This window comes from Patella vulgata, chromosome 3 (assembly GCF_932274485.2).
Source record: "Patella vulgata chromosome 3, xgPatVulg1.2, whole genome shotgun sequence".
NCBI classification, from domain to species: Eukaryota; Metazoa; Mollusca; class Gastropoda; family Patellidae; genus Patella; species Patella vulgata.
This window is the reverse complement of record NC_065881.2, coordinates 79,091,135-79,106,536: the sequence shown is the minus strand read 5'-3', so window position 1 is coordinate 79,106,536 and position 15,402 is coordinate 79,091,135. Positions and strand designations below refer to the sequence as shown.

Below are 15,402 nucleotides of genomic sequence, written 5' to 3'. Positions count from 1 at the left end.
TAGATGATGGGTGAAGACATAAGATATGTCTCTGGACATCAAAGAGCATAAAGTGAATGTTGAAAAAACACCTTAATTATTATGATATTCATATAGGACTTATTTGCATAGTGACATGAAATGGTATTACAATTACATGAATCTTTGATTTGAGTGTACAACGCATTTACTCATGCGTCCTAAGTTTACCTCGATTTTGTTAACAGATTTCGTTATCTATAAATTAACCATGTGATATTGAGCCTGACTGACATGTCGTCACTCTATTAGTATTTGTAACACATAACATGTTTGTAATCATCTGTGGAAAATAACCACATCAACTTATCCCGAGAAGACAACTAATAGTGTGACGCCACACTACATGTCCCTCATCTTACAATAATATTAATTTCAAATTAACTGTTCAGAGCAATTCGCTTATCAAAAATAGTTACGAGCTACTCCCATAGTAATATTTGCATGGAAAATGCTATTTCGAACCAAATTTTATCCGACTTAACGACATTCAAGCACGATCGCTTCAGTGAATGATTTAAGTTTTAAATGCCCAGAAAACTAGTTTATTTATAAATTCAAAGTGAAATACATTGGTATGAAGCCAACTGTCATTACACCACCAGTAACACCTTTTCAAGATATCAATCAAACGTGTGTTTAGAACTCTAACTAATAATAGGTTTTTGCTTAACAATTTCACTATCTCTCCCAAAAGCCAAAATCTATATATAAGCTTACTGTTAGTTGTACTAGCAAACGATATTTCTCCTAATCCAGGCCCCAATACATCACGAAAACAAGTAGAATTCCACAAGCTTACTATCTTCCATCTAAATACTCGCAGTATCAGAAATAAACTAACCGGGATACAAAACCTGACTAATGAATTCCACATTCTCACCTTTTCTGAAACCCATCTTGACGAATCCATTAGTAATGAGACCATTTCTTGGTCTGGATTTTACCCACCAATTCGTATGGACAGAAACTGCTTTGGAGGTGGAGTACTCGTTTATGTATCTGAACTACTGATATATAAACGACGGCATGTTCTCGAAGTAGGTAATATAGAATGTATCTGGGTTGAAATCAATCTCCAAACAGGTCCTCTACTTATTTCATGTGTGTACAGGCCACCTAATTCATCACAAGATTTCTGGCACCAACTTGATATCTCTATAGACGCCGCATACAATACCACAAATAAAATTGTACTTCTTGGTGATTTTAATGTTGATATACTACGAAACCGCTCAGGTACCCTTCATGATTTGCTTTTAACAAACAGTCTAACAAATGTTATCCAGGAGCCCACTAGAATCACACCTTCTTGTTCGTCTCTATTAGATCTTATTCTAGTCTCGAGGGATATCAGTGTTGTTTTCACCGAAACATTTGATATTGACTCATATATCTCAGATCATAAAGGAATAGGTTGTGAAATAGATATTAAAATCAAACAAGTCTTCAAGAGAGAAATATTTTCTTACAAGCATGGCAATTTTAATGAGCTCAATAGACTTGTACAAAACGTCGACTTGAAAGTCGAACTTGAATATTTAAGCATTGAAGATGTGTGCACATTATTTTATGACAAAATAAGTGAATTTATAGGCAACACAATTCCGAAAAGGGAAGTTATCATAAGGCCAAACGATAAACCGTGGTTTAATTCAGATATAAGAAGAGATATCCGAATCCGCGAAAGATTACGGAAAAAAGCCAAACAATCCAAGCATCCAAATGACATTAAAAAATATAAAAATCAACGCAACAAAGTTAACAATTTCAAAAAAATCCTAAAAGCAAATTATAATGAGAAAATTATAGATAACGTTAATAACATATCCAAACCAAACGAAAATTACTGGAAATGTATGAACCAGTTGTTGAAAAGAAACAAATTTTCAAATATTCCTCCATTACAGAAAGAAGACGGAAGCTTTGCCCACTCAAACTTTGATAAAGCACAATTTCTTTGGGTCTGTTGCCCATAATACAACCGGAGATGACCTTCCAACTTTTAATTCTAGAACCCCTATTGTACATTTTCTCTACCACTTATTTTTGAGTCTGAACTAATGGATATAATCAAATGTCTTAATGCCAAAAAGGCCAGTGGCCCTGACAGGATTAGTCACATCTTACTTAAACACTCTATTAATTCAATATGTGTTCCCTTGACTATTCTTTTTAACAAGTCCATTACTGAGGGAAGATTTCCTGATCAATGAAGATAGCAAATGTAATCTCCGTCTTCAAAAAGGGCGACCCATGGGTTCCATCAAACTACAGACCTATTTCTCTTTTAAGCACTGTTAGTAAACTTCTCGAACGTATAATATTCCAACACCTATACAATTTCTTTCAGTCCAAAAACCTTCTATATGGCTTGCAAACTGGATTCAGACCACAACACTCAACGGTTCATCAACTTCTTGAAATATATCACGATGTCGTCACTGCGTTTGAGGACCACAAATTGTCCTGCTACGTTTTCTTTGATATCTCAAAAGCCTTTGATCGGGTATATCACAGAGGCCTGATACATAAACTAAAAAACTACGGTATTGACGACCCATGTCTTAAGTGGCTATCAAGCTACATCAGTAACAGGAAACAGGCGGTAACCATCAGAGGTGTTACATCACATGAAACAACTCTAATGTCAGGGATTCCTCAGGGATCTGTTTGGGACCTTTCCCCTTCTTAATCTATATAAATGACATCCAAGATACGTTGACAAACATAGCACGATTATTTGCTGACGATACAGCTTTAGACTGCAATGGAAAAACGGTTAATGATATAGAATTATCTCTAAACCATGATTTAAATGCCCTAAATATTTGGTCGCAAAAATGGTTAATTAATTTTAATTCTACCAAACTTAAAACTCGGTGACACAGAATTAGAAATAGTCCCCACACATAAACACCTCGGTGTTATACTATCAAGTGACTTCAGGTGGTCAAAACACATTGATACTATATGTTCTTCGGTATCCAAAGGCTTTGTATTCTACGAAAGCTGAAATATTCATTAAATAAAAACTCACTAAACATAATCTATAAAACATACATAAGACCTAACCTGGAATACTTTTGCCAAGTTTGGGATGGGTGTAATGACTCCGACTGCGCCAAACTAGAAAAATCCAATTAGAAGCTGCCCGCATTGTTACCGGTTTACCGTAATATGCAAGCAAACAATCGCCTTATCTCGAAACAGGATGGGAAAGCTTGATCGAAAGGAGACATCTAAGGAAACTCACAACTCTATACGAAATTCACAACAACCAATGTCCTACGTACTTATCTGAAATCGTAAACAATTATCAACCTCGTAATACTACATACTCACTAGGAAACCCTCTAAACCTAAAACCACCACTTGCTACAACCACAACATTCCAAAAATCCTTCTTCCCCTCCCTCTACCATCAAAGCCTGGAATCGTCTGAACACTACTACTAAAACATCGAGAAATAAGACAATTTTTAAACGTAATATCAAACCTAAACCCAACGCAAAAACTATTTCAGACTTCCTATGTACAGGGGAACGTAAATATGTGATAATCCATACAAAACTACGCCATAACTGCAGTACACTGAAATCTGATCCATACCGAGCTAACCTGGTCCAAAATCAAAATTGCCAATGCGGCCATACCATTGAAAATGCACAGCATTATTTCCCGGACTGTCCAAATTACAAGATACAGCGCCACAATTTGGTAAGCAACACGCGAGATCATATTAACATTAATATTAGTACATTATTATGGGGTGATGAAAACTTAAGTAATTCTCAAAATTATCGACTCATTCAAAACATACATAAATACCTTAAAGATACAAAAAGATTTGACAATGTTATTTAATTATTACATCTCTTTATATTCGAAATAAACTGTAAAATTTGTTTAAAACCTGATTTGGGTCAACATTTTAAAGGTGTACTTCCAATAACATATAGATTCTATAGTGAGGTGTAAACGAACATTCGCCAGTGGTTTAAGAGTGGTCCTTATCCTAAGTTACTATTTGGAAATACACCTTTAAGCTTGAAATAACTTCGTACCAACAGCTCTTGCAACCTTTCGATATTTTCTCCTGTAAGATAGTTGCAAATGGGGTTATAATTCCAAGATCCTTGGAATCATTGGAATAATTCTCAGATGGTCAATCATCAGATTTATTCCCCAGCACCGTCTTAATTCTCTTCTTATTTTGCACCGCGTGTTATCTTGAATAATTTCATGTACTTATAAAGGAAAGGATGTTTTTGTAAGTTTATGTAACTTTTGTCCGATCCATTTACTTTGTGGTAATAAAATATGTTTAAACCAAATGGTATTACATAATGTACATAAAGATAAATGATGGATCTTGTTACATTGTATACACATAATTGATTATTTGGAAACTTTTGAAATTATATAAGACTAAAAGATAGTTTATCTTATGATGTTAAACAGTTCAGGCATTAATTATTACTTAAAATTAAAGAGTCATAAGCTGTGGGTAGGTAGATACCAACATCTAGGTTGAGCTCAGGCCGGGGTTTCTTTATGTGGATAGCTTCTAGTATCCGTCTTATTTTCTTGATTTCTCTCTAGAATTTTTACATCTGACCAATTTATGCTGTGTTGTCTGTTACCTTAAGGCGTGCCGCTACGGCTGATTTATTCGTGACAGCTTTAGATTTGTGTTAAGCCAATCTTACATTTAGATGTCTCTTCGTTTCGCCGACATATGTCTGTCCACATGAACAATCTATTTTGTAAACGCAACCTTTTGGTGGAACAGGAACGGCGGGATTCAGTTTGCCATACGCCCGCAGGTGATCTTTAATCGTTTCAATTTTGGTAAATATGGTTTCTATTCCAGTTTGGTGTTTAAGTAAACGTTGGATTTGGTATGTTAGTTTACCATGGAATAAATACTCTTATTGGTGATTGATCTGGTTTTGGCTTATTTGGTTTATTCTGTTCGTGTAGGGTTTTATTGATAACGTTGGTAACAAGTTGTTCAGGGTATCCGTTCAGGGTGGTAAAAACAGTTTTAAGATGTTGGATTTCAGCTGGTAAGTTTTCTTCATGACAGATATTAATTGCACGTCTAGTTAGAGTGGAAATAGGAGATATTTGGTTACTGGTGGGTTGGTTCGATTTGAAATGAATATATTGGTCGGTGTATGTCGGTTTCCGGAACACGAATGTCTTTAGATTACCACCGTCGTTAGTAATGTTTATATCCAGAAACGGGAGGCTGTGCTTTTCTTCTGTTTCCATCATGAATTGGATTCTTTGATGCTGGCTGTTGAGGTGTTGTAGGAGGACTGCAGGGTCGTCATCTTCATTGATCACAACGAACGTATCGTCAACTTTTCTGTACCAACATTGAGGTTTGATAAGGGAGGATTCTAATGCTCTTTCTTCGAAAGCTGACAGGTAAATTTCACTTATTAAGGGGGATAAGGGGCTGCCCATGGGTAGACCATATAACTGTTGGTAGAAGTCATCTCCCCAAATAAAATATGTGGAATTAATACATTCTTCAATAAGAAGTATGATTGTTTCAGTTGTGAGGGTGGGGTGAATTGGAGAGTCCAGTCGTTATATTTGATTCCGTATAGTTTCAAAGGCTTCTTTCCGTGGTACATTAGTGAATAAATCAACTACATCATAGGATATCATTTGGCCAGGTTTTGACACAGATAACTTGAATCTTTGATAAACGAAGAAGATGATTTCCCTAATGGTGACAGTAGTTTTGACAAGTATTTTGCGGTATTATAATATACTGAGTCTTTAGAACATATTAGTAAACGCGCTGTCATGGGATTCTTATGGATTTTAATTGTTGCTCTTGCATATGGTGGTCGTGGGTGGTTAGGTCTCCACTGGTAATATACATCAGCTTTAATTTGGTTTTGTTCTTTTAATTTTTTAAGGAGTTCTTCATGTTTCTTCAAATAGGCTTCTGTAGGGTCCTTGCGGATGGTGTCGTTTAGGAGGTTGGAAACCATAGTTTGGTCCTCTGGGGTGTTCAAGATGACTGTAGCTTTACCTTTATCGGAGGGAACTATAGTAGTAGACCGATCTGTTTTCAGTTCTTTTAGGGCTTGTTGTTCTTTCTTACTTAGGTTACTATGTTGTTGTTGGTTCTTGGCAAGTAGGTGGGTGATTTGGTGTCGTAAATAATCAACATTGCCACCAGGTGCTGACTGACGAAGACCTCTTTCAATGTTTGTAATGTAGATGTCATAGTTTGGTTTGCGACTTGGAACAAACTGTAGATTGATCTGGTCATCTGTTAATGCTTTATCACTTAAATTAATCACGGTTTTGGTTAGGTATTCAGTCTTGGTTTTGCTATTATTGGTCTTTTGGTATTACACGGGTTTCGGGCTTTCAAATTTTTTAATTTGTTTCTTCTTAATGATGTCTAGTTGGCTGTTGTGTTTGGTCTGTATCTCATGTAACAAGGTGTAGTCCCGGTGGGATAACTTGCTTTTGATTTGTTCTCTTAGTTTTTGAGATCTGTTAAATAGACGGTGTTTTTCATTCCGATGGTGCTGGATTCGTTCTCGGATCAGATTTTTGCTTGCAGTCAAGAGGATTTTGGTAGCAGCTGGTGAATTAACCGGTGATTTGATAATTAAACCTTTAGGTATTACTTGGTTGTATCTACATCTCATACTTCACCTCACATTTTCCTATCTGATTTATTAATTTAACTGCCACATCTCCATACTGATGTCTGATATAATCTTTGAATGGCATTTAGCGATTGAACATAATATAACACATCACCTGGATGCAGGTTTTTAACATGTAATGATATTTAAATTTCTTTTTTTGTGATTCATCCCTCTACTATACCCATACATGTAACGAATAGTGTCTCACTCGTCCATAATATACATCTTCTCGTGAACCATCTATAGTAATTTATGTTCTAATTTAATCAGCGTTAGCCACAGGTTTATATTCATTCGGCTTCCGGAAATGACAAGTTGATATTTACTGTCTGCCCCGAGATGCAAATTTTGAGTGCTTATGTTTGTTAGTCTCGCCATTTTAATTCTAAACCAGGATTTGCGCATTTAAGGTTAACATTTAGACCTGGGATGTCAGGTTAAAACTGATGTAATAATAATGATTTAGATTAATTTATGTTTTGTCTTATCAGGTTATGCTGTTAATGGACAATTTGATACCAGTTCTTGTGGAGACTTTAATTCCAAAATTGACCAATGTTATACAGAAAATGGTTTGCCAATACGTTCTGATGTGCGATCACTGTCAGATGTACAACAATTATTCCTTAAAGACACAACTGTTATATGCGGGTATTTATTAATCAAAATTAGAAATATTTCAGTTTTAATGATTTGAAACCTTGTTGGCTTATTGAGTAATCGTGTAGGAAGGAGGGCCTGGTAATGAACAACTTTTAGTTATCCTGATGGGACGAAAAATTGAGATGGTGTGCACTTAATTCCCCCCCCCCTACACACACAGAGACACACATTGCATGGCGTATGACAGTTTCTTTAGGGTTAAACTCCGTTTCAGTCATTTTGATCCGTTTGGCACAATGTCTTGGCCATTGCTCACAATACATCCTTCACTTTCTTTGCTCATTTATCATATAACGAGCTAAACGTCTATATAATATAAATGCACCTCATGGAAACCTCGATGCATTTCAAGATGGTTTTCAATTGGAACCATGGTGCATCATAGGATATTGAATATTAAGTGGGCATCATGAATCATATATCCTGCTATGAGATTTACCGAGGTAGTGCGAATACATAGCCGCGTTATGCGTCAAGGTCGAATTGATTGAATGCAAGACTTTATTTTACTATCGAACTGAAAAATAAACATTATCCACGTAAAGGAATTGCAAAATTAGTCGGAGCAAATAAACTCGGAAAGTGGAGTGACCCCCCAAAAATTTAAAAAAAATAAAAACAACTAATGAAGTTGGGTTCGATCATACATCAGACAACATTATACCCAAATTCGGCCAAGGCTAAATGCCATATTAACATAATTCAACACGATCTCATCTTGACACCGCAATGCCACCGTGACGTCATCAACTTATTCATGTCGACAATAAAAGAGGTGTAAATAAAGAGAATTGATGTACGGTAAAAATCAGAAATTAGTTTATTACAGCAAGTCCAGTCCATCCAAACTGTCTCTTCTTCATCTAGTACCACAGGGGGATTTCGCAGATGCCTCTCTCTGGCAATTTGCACATACATTCGTACATTCTAGTCCATATCTATGGAGCCGAATCGTTGCCATTTTAAAAAAAGAGAAAATATCATGGTTAAAATTGCAAAATTATTAGAGTCAGAGTGGTAAAAATGGTCATTTTAAGAGTTTCCGTTGTGTAGGCTTAGTTGCCCCCCCCCTCCAATCAAAGATGTTAAGTTTGAATTGTATTTGATTGTTATTTTGTTGCATATTCTGTATATATTTACCTACTATTTACAAACCTGTATCATTTGCTTGATAAAGACGAGAGCATCCTCATCGAAACGTCGCTTAGTATTAAATTCAGTAATTTTTGTATCCATAAAATTGTACCCGGTGTCATAAATCGACGTTGATATAAGCAGCTAATGTATTCGGAGTTCTTCGGTTAGCCGGGTGACTAGTAAGAGCAGGAGGATAACATCACACATAAATAATTACACAATACAAACCCGTGGACACGACACACAATATGTGCTACACATATATTTCAAACAATAAGCAATAAACATATCAAATCAAGTGAATGGATGCGCTGTAGGCCTACCTACCTGTTATTGAAGACGACATAAAACTTATTAGGCCTCTATATTGGCTACCGGATACTTGTTTTAAAAAAATCCGCTTTGCAAAAGTATCAAATTTTAATGCTAATGATTAAAATTCAATAACTATTACTAACATGATACCACCCGACTGTCAATAACATAGGTTTTTTTTAACTCTTGAGTCTTGTCGGAGAGGCATATATAGGCCTAATTAGGCCCGACTTGTATTTTTATTCATATAACTTTTGTTTCTAGTTGTATTTTAATTAATATAACTTTTGTTTCTAGTTTCGCATTATTTAACCCCAGTCAATGTGAAAAGAGCAAATAATTTATGTCTTTACTTTCATGTTTGATGACAACTAAATAATCCATTAGACTTTAATATTGACAGTGGACAGGTTTATATAGGCTCTTCTGCATGTGTTGCAGTCACAACTACCGTACCCTATCATGATCGATTGGAAAGGTAAATCAAAATATTCTAGGAAACCCGCCCAGTGATAACAAGATTTCGTATCTCTTTTCAAGGATATATTTTTTTCCACAAATTACATATCTTTAACAACTAAATATTGTTCTTATGAAATAAATAACTTTGGGGGATCAACTCTTCTTGACGAAACATGATACTCTCTACATGTTCTAATTGTCTTGTTTACAATTTATTACATCGTCTAATAACTGCAAAACTTTTCTTAATTGATTAAGGCAGCCAGACACCCCTTTCGGATATAACGCTAGCAATTCGCTCACATCCATGCCGATGTGCTGTCAAAGATTATCCGATCTATTAAGACAATGAGACAACCTCAAGGTTCGATGATATAACTAATGAAACAAAAAGTTGTCTGACATGACAACGAGCTTATTTCATTTTTTTCTCCAAAAATAATAAATAAAATTGGACAATTCTTAAAGAGTTATGAATAACCCAATGGAGTAGTAATTTTAGCAGAAACGATAAATACTCTCGTCTTATGACGCCAACTTCGGCTGAACCCGGAACCACGTCCCCTATCCGTTCGTGTGAAGAAATTTTGGTGATAGAGGATGCAAAGATGAAAAAGTTACAGTGAATTTGCAAAGGCGAAAAGTAGAAAGTGAAAAATGAAAAATCATAACTAGATCCTTTGGTTTCTTTTAATACTAATATAATCAATAATCATTCTGTGTTATGTGATATTTGCAAGTAGGAAATCTCGAAAATGGCCATTTTTACAATTTTGACTATGATAATTTGTCAGTTTTAACTATTATATTTCCTCTTAATATGCCAATGATTCGGCTCCATACATATCGACGCACTCCACCTTACATGTACAGCGAACTACTTTTAGTAGATGCTGCGTGGCCATAGAGTTTCGCCGCGTAATTCCAAAACCCAGTCCGTGGGACTCAGTCTATATTATCGTCCCCCATCTAGCATCGTACATGTACTTGCAAAAATACGCGTAAGAAATGACATTTTGCAGAATCAGACGTCCTGGACAAAGCCTTATTTCATCAACGAAATTGCCTGTCACCGCTTTCACCTTGAACTTTCGCAGTCGCAATGTGTCCAGACCCTAATTGGGTTTGCCCCCTTAAAGACTGACCAGAGCTTTTTCACAAGCTTCAACAATTTGACTCTGGTCTGAACATGTTTCAGCACAACAATCGCTCGTTCCCCAAATATTGCTCTACTGATGCCCAACAAACGAGATGTAGTATCACATCCAGTAACTGTGCGGATGAAGGGTAGCCTTCAACAAATATTTTCACCAAAAGCCTCGCATAAATGTTAAATGCCCCACAGTTTATGTCTGGCGTTTCTCCTTCCTGTTCGCAAGAACAACCGTCCCGCTATCGATTTGCGACACAGTATAACTAGCCAATGACAACAGTAGGACCGACAGCGCTCAAATCAACACCTGTCTGGGAAACCAGACGATCTGTATCTCCACTTGCGCTTCTTGTCTTTGATTCGAGATGTTTCAGAAATATGAAATTGTTTTTGTTTGTTTCATTGCAAAGGAACCTCTGATTCGTCGGTTTTGTAACCAACTATACCACTAGCTCTACTTTGATGAGCACAGTCTTTGGTCAAAGGTCCATTCCCGTACTTATCGAAGAAAACAACTGGACTGGACATTTTGTGTCAAACATTCGAGGTAGCGCTTACATATACTGTACTATCAAACGACCCCCCCCCCTTTTCCATTGGATTCGATGGAGATCAGACACGATAAATGTCGCTTCTGTGTTTGTTTGTTCAAAGCTTGGGTACATTAGTCATGTGATATCCACCAGCTGTGATTTTATTGCTTTCCTCATCATTCCACAGTCGTTGAATAATGCCGTCGGATAATCTGACCATTCATATTGCAGAAGGTGATCTATATGGTGTTCATCTGTGTGAGCATTCCCGACAGTTGTAGGTCGATACTACATTCTTCATCACCGATGCGGACCTGTTTATCTTGGCCGAGTTGCACAGCAGTATCCTTTCTGGAAAATGAATACTGGAACGTATCTGTACCGTACATCTTCTCGAAAATATTCTCTCCCACCTGTGCACGTTAACGGTGTGACCTGCTGTGAGACCACTAGTAATGCTACGCAGGTCCTTTGTTCGTGCAAGGGGATTGTTCTCATACAAAAAATTGAAACCATTCATTGTGTCTTTGTTATTTATTACGTTTCACTCTTGCGGAAGCGAGCTCTTGTGCTGTTCGCTGGTAGAGAAACTGCGATTGCACAGTTCTTGAATGTATTCATTGTATGTCGCGCACACAGACAACAACATTTGGGTTTTCGTTCACCACCCCTCGACCATGAACCAGTCCGCCATTTACTTTCATTACTCTCTTGGTCGTCTGTTCAATAACGGCCTTTCGATAAACCAGGCCAATACCGGTCACTCCTGTGGATTACGAAAAGGCCAACACTAAACATTTCGTACATACGGGGAATCGTAGCTTCGAGTTCTTCCAGTTCATGCAGATATATTTGAACACTCTTTGCGTAGTGATTGTAATCACTGTCCTCTTTGAGCGAATAGAATAAAGTCGCGTAGTATGCCCGCCATTGTCATGTACTGAAGCCAAAGTTCAGAAGTAGCCAAATCTCTCTTGGTTTTCTCCAGTCCTTATGCTATTCTAGACATAACTTAATTGTCAAGTACGGTACAGGATGAAATATCATTGTCCACCATTTGATCAAACAATTTCACCGGTACTTGTAAATCGGAGTCGAGACGAGTTTTTTTCATCATCGGCTGTTGATCGTCGCTTGACAAGAGTGAATCGTAAGTTTCATGATGAGAGTGAATCGTAAATTTCATGAATGAGTAGCCGAGTAAGAACTGACTCGACCAGAAATTGTCCTCGAGAAGCACACGAGCATATGATTTCCCGTTCAGAATATAGGTAACAGCATTTTCACCATATTATATCACTTCAAGGTCTTCGTGAAGACCGGTATTTTTCAGAAAATGTCCGAAACCAAAGTAGCTCATCATCGTATGAAAGCCACCGAAGTCCAAAATGACTTGTTTTAGTTCGCTGCTGTCAGGTTCTTTACAAACTTATGTCCTCGCTTTCAGTCATTAAGGTTGGTCAAATGTAATAACAGGTGTGCAGTTGTGATATTTAAACTCGAGAGTGATGGATGATAAGGTCGAGTATAATTGCACGTCGCATATTCGTGAGATTAAAGTCTGTCATTGGTAGAAACCTTGCAGTTGCATTTCTGGCATGAGTTCCTCCACTGACGGGTTGCATCACACCTGACTATCCCGGTGCATTCGGGTTTAAGGATCAGTTTTGTTACTTGGTTCTCCACGTTGATAGTTCGCAGTACAGCATGAGCTTATTTTTGCTTGGAATGTCGTAGCGGAATACATCGACTGCAGACCTGATAACATTTTGTTCATCTCTACGAATCAGCACCTTGGACCGAAAAGAAGGAATAATCACCTCCATCATCCCCATAGTATGTAGAGAAGTTGTACCATCTAAGATCCATGGATTCCTGTCGGTATTATCACACACGTATTGGCGAAAATGACCATTGGATAACATTTATTTCATAGGCTCAACTTCAAGTTTGTTCAAAGGTCACGAGATGTAAACAAGGCTATAGCGCTAATCCCTACCCTAACCCTGGACCTAGCCCTAATGGTTTCCCTAGCGCACAATCTCACCAAAAATCACGGGCCCTAACCTTATTGATATCTCAGTGATTTTGACGAAAATTGAGCGCCCTTAACAAACCGATTTATCCTAATACCAGCTGCTATTGGTGTTTATGCCGCTGTGCATGATTTCAGCATACGACGAACACAATCCTTGGTCATGTAACGTAATGACGGGGAATTTTGAACCGAACGTGTGGTGTAGCTGAACCGCTAACCCCAATTGCAAAGGAGCCAACAGCGCCCCTGGTCTTGCAACCTGCACTAAAGACTGCCCTATCGTAGCCATTTTCAATCCTGTTGACTTTCCAACAAGGAGCTTCAGAGAATCTGGGGGTTGGGAAGGCCGAATGGTTAGCGGACGACGTTGTATCACAAGGTCTGTCATTGAGTCAACTGGCGTGGTTTAGATTCACTGGTTGTATAAAATTGAACCATATGTTAGTACGGAAATTACCTAGTTTGTGTCGAGTGGACGTTAAACCCCATCCCTCTCTCTCTCTCAGAAAATATCTAGCAAGAAATGCAACATGCCGTCCACAGACTTCAGTTCATTTAGATCGGGATTAAAGTCTTTAGAAAACGATTTGTACTTATCAATCATCTCACTTTTGATGAGGGCTTCGATCCTTTTCTTCCTCTAGGTCACTCGAATTCTTGGAGTTTTCGTGATAGGTCTGTAAATTTGAGGCTGCTGCTTCATTTACCTTTCCCTGAACGTTTTATATAGTTACTGTACTGTGTTTGACACAACTCTTCCATCTCTTTGCATTAGTCTGTGATTGTTTTTTGTTCCTCCTCATTAATCAAGTTATTAGCGACGGTAAAATAACATCTACATCGTTCACCCACAACAGTCCCAGATGTCACATTGATGTTAAGCCCTCGATTGAAACTGACTTCGTTCACAGTATCTGCCCCAGCAGCCTGCAATGTAACAGGTTAACAGCTTTTCTACCATTCACAAGAGTTTCCTTACAAATAGGGCACGTGTCCTTTGAGGAAAAGCAATGAACTGACGTCATAATTGGAATATGACACCAAAATAACGTCATTATAAATTTATACATCATTTTATGGGATCTTAAACGTACTAGTTACGGGATATCGCTCTGAGAAAATTTCGATATTTCGCCGGGCCGAATTTGGGTATGATATTGTTTGATATATGTATCATCGAACCAAGCTGCATTAGTTTCTTTTTCGATTTGTGTGGAGTAAAATGCTGTCCTTCCACGCCTAATCCACCATCCAGTGTTGAGAGGATATTTTCTACAGTCAAATAGGCCTGTTAAGTTTCAAATGTTGAAGTACAATGCGTTCCACCTACTTGTGCAAATATAAGAGCTTTTAAGGGGGAACGCGGGACGTTGGTACATACAATTTTTGAATAAGTGCTTGGATGCATATTCTATTAACCAATAGCATTAGGACTCGCTATCGTATTTTTCATATTTTAGAAACTGAAACTGAAAGTAATTGTCTTGGGTTTTTTTTCAACAAGGAATGGTAAACTATTGATTTAGAATAACCAGAATCCGGGGAATGGTCCGATAGAAAAACACTTTAACGATTGCGCATTATTGGCGATCACAAGGGGATTGAATTACCAATTTGCAGTCACCCTATCGGGAGAATATTATTCATAGCAGTTTTTCATAAAGCGTTTATTCGTTTAAATTACTAATTTAAACACACACGATGCTATTATATAGCCCAACACTTCCAAAGCGCAAACTCCTTATTACATCTGCTGTATTATTGCAAATCCTATGATTAATAAATTTCAGTTCATCGAAAGACAGCTTTAAGAATGCCGTGGGTTGTTTTATTGACCTACTTAGAAGATGTATATCGGATAACGAGAAGAAATTGGTAGCTACTTCAAGTAATTATAAAGCAGCATATGATCTACTCTGTAGTGACGGACCTAGTAAGTTGAACTTGATCAGCAACATATATTCATATGTTGATTAGCATTGACAAGGCAAATGACATTATTTATGCTAGAAGTCAGTTCTGGGTTCATATTTTAATTAGCAGTGATTTAACGACATTAGTTATGTTCTGGGTTGATTCGGAGAAATAGTGCAAATTTTGTATTGGTAAGAATTGACTGACAGATTTGTATAACTTGTGAAATACAGTACATACACAAAATGACCGATCTAAGACTATCCTGATTCGTGGGACCAAATTGGAGATGTGGCATTATACTAGACACAGGTTTCCAACTCGTCAGTGGAACACTATCCTGTGCCACAGAAGTTAATAAAATAATATCTTCAAACAACTCGCAAACCTTGTATTTATATAGATACGTAATAGAATTTATGGGAGTGATAATACCATTTAGATAGATAGAAAAAGTACATTTGTTCCATATAAAGG

General features: G+C 37.3%; 1 long non-coding RNA gene across 2 annotated transcripts in view; it reads left to right on the top strand.

Annotated features, from left to right (window-relative positions):
- Positions 1-15,402, top strand: part of LOC126814417 (uncharacterized) — a 47,009-nt gene that overhangs the window by 26,273 nt on the left and 5,334 nt on the right. For both annotated transcript variants that reach the window (XR_008787529.1, XR_007677592.2), the window contains exons 2-3: positions 7,202-7,361; positions 14,802-14,944. This is a non-coding gene — a long non-coding RNA (uncharacterized LOC126814417). The remainder of the gene's footprint in view (positions 1-7,201; positions 7,362-14,801; positions 14,945-15,402) is intronic.